This window comes from Branchiostoma belcheri, unplaced genomic scaffold (genome assembly GCF_001625305.1).
Source record: "Branchiostoma belcheri isolate BF01 breed outbred unplaced genomic scaffold, Haploidv18h27 scaffold12, whole genome shotgun sequence".
Lineage (NCBI taxonomy): Eukaryota > Metazoa > Chordata > Leptocardii > Amphioxiformes > Branchiostomatidae > Branchiostoma > Branchiostoma belcheri.
The window spans coordinates 4,031,626-4,039,354 of NW_017802602.1; the positions used below are offsets into that span (position 1 = coordinate 4,031,626).

Below are 7,729 nucleotides of genomic sequence, written 5' to 3' on the forward strand. Positions count from 1 at the left end.
GGGGGGGGTGTTGAGGGGTGATTCAATAACTATCTAAACGGAAGCTTTGTCGTCTAGTGAAAGGATATTTGAAGGAAATGCAGACTTTCTGATCACATCTTTTTGTTTCCGTTTTCTACAGAATTCCATAGTCTAGTAGTGCTGAAAGGGAAATCCGGATTCCATAGTCCAGTAGTGCTGAAGGGAAAACAGGATTCCATAGTCCAGTAGTGCTGAAAGGGAATTTAGGATTCCATAGTCCTGCCTGCCCTGCTGAAAGGAAAAACAGGATTCCATAGCCCAGTAGTGCTGAAAGAAAAACATTATTCCATAGTCCGGATCCAGTACTACTAAAGGGAAAAACATAATTCCATAGTCCAGTAGTGCTGAAAGGGAAATCAGGATTCCATAGTCCTGCCTGCCCTGCTGAAAGGAAAAACAGGATTCCATAGTCCAGTAGTGCTGAAAGAAAAACATTATTCCATAGTCCAGTACTACTAAAAGGGAAAAACAGCATTCCATAGTCCAGTAGTGCTGAAAGGGAAAACAGAATTCCATAGTCCAGTAGTGCTGAAAGGGAAAACAGGATTCCATAGTCCAGTAGTGCTGAAAGGGAAAACAGGATTCCATATAGTCCAGTAGTGCTGAAAGGGAAATCAAGATTCCATAGTCCAGTACAGCTGAAAGGAAAACCGGATTCTATAGTAGTCCAGTAGTGCTGAAAGGAAAACCGGATTCCATAGTCCAGTAGTGCTGAAAGGAAAACAGGATTCCATAGTCCAGTAGTGCTGAAAGGGAAAACAGGATTCCACAGTCCAGTAGTGCTGAAAGGGAAATAAGGATTCCAGTCCTGCCTGCCCAGCTTAAAGGAAAAACAGGATTCCATAGTCCAGTAGTGCTGAAAGGAAAACAGGATTCCATAGTCCAGTAGTGCTGAAGGGGAAACAGGATTCCATAGTCCTGCCCGTCCTGCTGAAAGGGAAAACGTCCTGCTCAAGTATTCACCCGTGTTCTTCCAGACATCAGTACTCAGGTGTAGCGGTGCAAGACTTGACTGTGTAAAAGATATTTTTCCGGTAAGAATATCTAATAATTAACTAATTAAGGTCAAGGTTGTTATATTTTTAAAGTTGTGTTTGTACATGTATTTGGTTTAGCAGCATATCTCAAAGAGGCTTTGGATGGATTGTCATGAAATTTTGAATGAAGTTAGATTTAACTTTTGTCCCCACGACGTCCAACCCTTGCATGACGGGGAACAACGGAAGCTAAGCCGAGCAGTGAGTGTGAGTGAGTGAGTGAAGAAATGATTGTTTTTTTTATTAGCACTTCGCAATAGAATGTCGGGTTTTCCTGTATTCTAGACAAGCTACGGTAATGATTTTTGCATGACTGATAGCTGTTATATTTGGGGAGAAGTTACATAAGTTGAGTTTTTCATAACTAAAGGTTCAAACAAAATGATGGTGTCAAGACTATCACAGCAAGCAACAACTCATCAAGCACCAACCCTCCTTGCTTTTCTCTATGCAAATTTCTGAACTCAACAAAGTCAGAATACTGGACACTGAACATGACTATTTTTAAGAGGCATTAAGAAGGCCATATATATTATAGCACTTCATCCTTCACTTAATAGAGATGGTGGACGATATAAACTCCCTGGCACTTTTGATCAATTGCTCATGTCACGTATCAGCTAGTAACGTCTCGTGTGAATAGGGTCACGTGTTTGTAACTGTAACTCTCGCGAGATCACGTTGTAAAGTGATTGTTCATTAATTATCCTGATGAAGGCCACAGTGGTCGCTGAAAAATTGATCCTTATACTAAGTTCAAAATTTTACTATGATTACTGCCCACACAGATGAACTTTCATGATACATTGCTGAACTGTTTGATAGTTTCTTAGTCCTGATAGTTCTGAGCAGACAGAAACTGACAGAAATTAAATCTTTCATCTTCATACTCCAGGACTACACAGCTTTTGTTACCATGGCAACAACCAGCGGTGGCTCTGATGGCATCAAAAGAGGTTCGGATGGGAGATCATCCACAAAAACGTACAGATGTGAGGAGTGCAGCAAGCAGTTCAGTCATCTGTGTCGTCTCAAGACACACATGCGGACTCACACAGGTGAGAAACCCTACAGGTGTGAGGAGTGCAGCAAGCAATTCAGTCAGCTGGGTCATCTTAAGACACACATGCGGACTCATACAGGGGAGAAACCCTACAAGTGTGAGGAGTGCAGCAGGCAGTTCAATCAGATGAAAAGTCTGAAGACTCACATGCGAATTCACACAGGGGAGAAACCGTACCAATGTGCGGAGTGCAGCAGGCAGTTCAGTCAGCTGGGTCATCTTAAGAAACACATGCGGACTCACACTGGGGAAAAACCGTACAAGTGTGAGGATTGTTGCAAGCAGTTTAGAGATCTTAGTCATCTTAAGTCTCACATGCGGACTCACACAGGTGAGCAACCCTACAGGTGTGAGGAATGCAGCAGGCAGTTCAGTGTGCTGGAAAATCTGAAGAAACACATGCGGACTCATACAGGTGAGAGACCCTACAGGTGTGAAGAGTGCAGCAAGCAGTTTAGTCAGCTTGGTAATCTGAAGAGCCACATGCGGACTCACACAGGGGAGAAACCGTACAAGTGTAAGGAGTGCAGCAGACAGTTCAGAGAGCTGGGTCATCTTAAGAAGCACATGCGGACTCACACAGGTGAGAAACCCTACAGGTGTGAGGAGTGCAGCAGGCAGTTCAGTAAACTGAGTGACCTGAAAATGCACATGCGGAGTCACACGGGAGAAACCATACAAGTGTGAAAAGTGTAGCAGGCAGTTCAGTTTGCTGGGTAATCTGAAGAAACACATGCGGACTCACACAGGTGAGAAACTCTAAAGGTGTGACGAGTGCGGCAGGCAGTTCAGTACGATGTGTAATCTGAGGAAACACATGCGGACTCACTTGTGAGAAACCCTACAGGTGTGACTGAGGAGTACAAAAGCTGAGGTTTGAGAATGGAGTTGTGAGCCTAGTCATAGGGAAGAAACTCTAAGTCTGAGGAGTGCAACAGACTGTTAAGACACCTGGGTCATTGCAAGAGACACATGGAAACTCTAATGGGCGATTTGTTGTGTGCAAGAAGGTGAATCATGTGAAACCAGATAAGAAAAAAATCAAAGAAATGTTTGGATTGAAGACATGCTAGAAAGTTCATATGTTGTATAGGACAACACCATGAGCAAGTTGAGTATTCATTGCTTATATAAGATTTACATAACTTTTAGTAGTATTAGAATTCAAGCTGGTCAAGGAAAGTCCATGTTTTACCTCTTCATGATGTACTTCAAACAATGACTGTAAAACTGTAAAGTTTGTTTAAGTGCCTTTCACAGAATGTATTGTTTGTCACAGAATGAAACGTCATACTGCATGCGGTACATCCGGTTTGTTGCATTCCATAGCACAGCATAACTGATATAGGGGATGTAAAATACAGTATATCAAGCTAACTAACATCAATTCGTTTGTTTAAAGTTCTTCTGTTATAGAAGAAAATAGTTTTGTTTTTATAGATGGAATACCATCCAACATAGGCATGTTGTTGTTTATTCTGGTAACCTAGATATTTATAGAATCAGTTTATTTAGTATACTATTTGTTTCTTGTTTCTAAATAATGGTTGCGGTGATAGAATTAGTGCATGTAGTTGCAAGTGCTTAGAAAGACGTTTGTTGCTGATATTCTACTGTCTGTATTACATTTTGTAGCAATAGAACCGACATGTACTTGTTATAGCGCCTAGTATTTACTCCTGTAGTCTTAGTTAAGTGTCGTTCGTCAGTCAGGTTGACGAGGACCGCTTCGTCATCCCTCTGTAGTAGGGTGTGTCCTCAGGTGACTGTAGAGTCCAATTTTCGCCCGGAACCGGCGCTCACAGTGCGGGCAGGAGAACAGAGCAGTGTTCGCCACAGGACCGGCAGCACCCTCCTTCCTGGCTCGTCTCTTCTGCCGTGCGGCAGTTCTGCGTGCTTCCTCACAGGTAGCGGCACCCTCTCTAACTGTGCGTCGCCACAGTGGTCGGTCACTGGCAAGTCTTTCCTACGAGTCTGCCTTTATGTTGAAGGCTTTCAGGGATACTTTAAGAGAGTCCTTGTACCTCTTCTTTTGGCCACCACGTGACCGTACACCTTCTTCAAGTTCACCATAGAACAGTCTCTCGGGCAGTCTATGGTCTGGCATACGGACCAAGTGTCCTGACCATCTAAGCTGGGACTGCATCAGAATGGTGTGAATACTCGGCATACCTGCACGAGTCAAAACCTCCGTGTCCGGTATTTTCTCTTGCCATTTGATGCGCAACAGCTTCGAAATTCCTAAGGCGGGTGGTATGGAAGTGATTTAATTTCCTGGCATGGCGTCGGTACACAGTCCATGTCTCACACGCATACAAGAGTGTTGGAAGTACAATGGCTTTGTACACCTTAAGTTTTGTCTCCATACGGATCCCACTTCTGTTCCATACTTATACTGTACTTGTTATAGCGCCTAGTATTTACTCCTGTAGTCTTAGTTAAGTAATGTATCTACGTACTCCACATAACACAGCTACTGTTGAAGATCGGAATACTCCTCTTCGTCAGATGCCATTGAAGACCTGAATACTCCCCGTCTTCTCCGTACATTAAAAAGCTGGACATACGACGCGGAACACCTCCTAGATCGACGGTGTCTAGATTCCTTCTCCCAAGAAAACCAGTCAGAGAGAAAACAACCATGACTCTTCGAAATCAAAGATTGAATTCGCTGATAACAGGTCGAATCGTATCATTGTGTAACAATATGTATTGTTAGTATTAAAGCATTTGTATATTATCGCCGGTTCTATCCCCTCCCTTGGGCGGTGCCGAGGTCGCCTGTTCGAACACGTGCCAGCGCACGTGCCAACGTCGTGTTCGAACAGGTGATCTATACCGGTACCGTTCGAGGGAAGGGGCTCTAGAACCGGCCGGTTACAGATTGAATAAATGAGTTAAGATCAAGCCATTGACGAGTTCAGACGTGCGTCCTTCTTCGTCTCGTTACAATTGTATATAATTACAGAATATGTCCATTTTGACAACCTTTCCACATGTGAAAACTCGCAGTAGGCACTGACTGGATAATCCACAACATTATGTTCCGGTTTGCTTTTTATACGGAAGTTGTTGGGAGATCGTGATAATATTTAGTATGTAAATAGCTACATATATGAAATGTTAACAACAAAAAATGAAGCACACAAACATACCATACACACACAAACACACACAGTGGTATATACAACTACACGACACTGGATAATCTGCAACATTCTGTTTTGTTTGTTTGTTAATGAGTAGACAAAAGACGCTGCGAGATAGTGATGATATTTTGTATGTAATAGGTGTTGACAAAACGAAGGGGTATATTTATGAAATGTTAACAACAACATATTTAATAAATAACATTAAGCCAACGAACACAGCATGAAGGTAACAGAAACGACCACCAGTAGCAACAATAGATTATGTTTCTTCATGATTATATCATGAACCCCCTGGATTCTTGGTAGAACAATCTACCAGAAGACGAAGTGGCAACCATAACAAATATACATCCAGTACGTATACCTTCATAGCAAAACTAGACAAACACACGCGAACAAACACACACACACGTACATACACAGGCACATACACACAAACAAAAACGCACGCACACTCACAGACACACAGATCAGACCCACATAAAAAGACATACACATGAACGCACACACAAAAACATACACGCGCGCGCGCACGCACACACACACACACACACACACACACACACACACAAGGCCACTATAATACACGGATATCTCAATCAAATCAAGAGCGGCCGAAAAAGGTGAAATGTTATAGCTCCTACCTGACCGAAGACTCGACTTGACAACAAATGAAGTATGCGGGATGCTCCAGACGAAACACACCTTCAACTGGAGATCGGAACGTCCCTCTGCGTCCACTGATACTGAAAGTTGGGATATTATCACACACAAGTTGGTTGGAACTGTAAATAACCCTCCCGATCTTTTTAGAGCAGGGTGAAAACCGTGTTTCCGTGTTTGATAGAACGTGGCGTTGCAGCGACATCGTTCGAACAGCACAAAACAAAACCGGTCGTCATGTTCCACGTTCTTTTATACGTCATAGAACGATTTGTTTGTTGTTACGTCATGGAACATATAAATGCTAGAACTTAGTAGACGATTCATGCATGGATTCTTCAAAGTTTCAAAAACTGCCACAAGAATTCCAACTCCGCGGATAGCAAGGACCCTGCTCCGCTTCGCCTCATTATGAATCCAATCTCCGCGGAGCTCATTCCGCTAACCCCCGTGTCTCCGTCCACCAGACGTGTCGTTGTGTGGAGAGAGAATATCGTAGGGTCTCTTGTTCTCGTTCGTCTTCCTGAGTTTTCTACGTAGCCTTGTTCGGTTCAGATCGTCGGGATTTCATCCATACAGCTCAGGTAAGTACCAAGAGCTTGTCTACTCCACAGTTGTCGATGGGACACAAAAATTACACGTACAAGTTTGTTTTACGCTCTCTGAGTCTCTCACTAGCGATGTGTGTGTGTGCCGCTTCTATGTTCTATACTGCTCGGAAAGTAACGGTTTCTTGTGTGCAAACACGTTTCTGTCAGCAGCAACTTTAGAGTATATGGAGAGCAGCACAAGTACGCAAATTTTGTTTTGTTTTGTTTGCCCTCCACGTTGTACAAGATCGTGAGAAAGTGTTGTTGACATCTCAGCGAAGGTCTAGAAGGGGTTATGTCGTCTCCGTACAAAATGAAATCAAAACACAACAGTCAACAGTGCTTCCATATTGTACAAATAGTAAAATTGTCTATCTATAAATGCACACTTAATTTTATAGAGAAGAGGTAATTTTTGGGTTGAAATTCAGAAGTTCTTTCGAGATACTAGACGCTTTTGTAAACCCCAAATGTGCCTCGCAATGGTCTTTCCACCCAAACATCTGGTTTTTATCATGGAGGAATTTACATGTGGCGCTATTCATTGAGGGGAGGGGTGTTGAGGGGTGATTCACTAACTGTCTAAACGGAGGCTTTGTCGTCCAGTGAAAGGATTTTTGAATGAAATGCAGACTTTCTTATCACATCTTTTTGTTTTCCCTTTTTTACAGAATTCCATAGTCTAGTATTCCTTCAAGGGAAATCAGAATTCCATATTCCAATAGTGCTGAAAGGGAAAACAGGTTTTTATAGTCCAGTAGTGCTGAAAGGAAAACAGGATTCCATAGCCCAGTAGTGCTGAAAGAGAAAATCAGAATTCCATAGTCCAGTAGTGCTGAAAGGGAAAAACAGGATTCCATAGTCCAGTAGTGCTGAAATGAAAAACAGGATTCCATAGTCCAGTAGTGCTGAAAGGGAAAAACAGGATTCCATAGTCCAGTAGTGCTGAAATGAAAAACAGGATTCCATAGTCCAGTAGTGCTGAAAGGGAAAAACAGGATTCCTTAGTCCAGTAGTGCTGAAATGAAAAACAGGATTCCATAGTCCAGTAGTGCTGAAAGGAAAAACAGGATTCCATAGTCCAATAGTACTGAAAGGGAAAACAGGATTCCATAGTCCAGTAGTGCTGAAAGGAAAACAGGATTCCATAGTCCAGTAGTGCTGAAAGAAAAACAGGATTCCATAGTTCAGTAGTGCTGAAAG

General features: G+C 42.7%; 1 pseudogene; it reads left to right on the forward strand.

Annotated features, from left to right (window-relative positions):
- The window catches only part of LOC109462704, a 65,738-nt pseudogene that overhangs the window by 3,551 nt on the left and 54,458 nt on the right, over positions 1-7,729 (forward strand).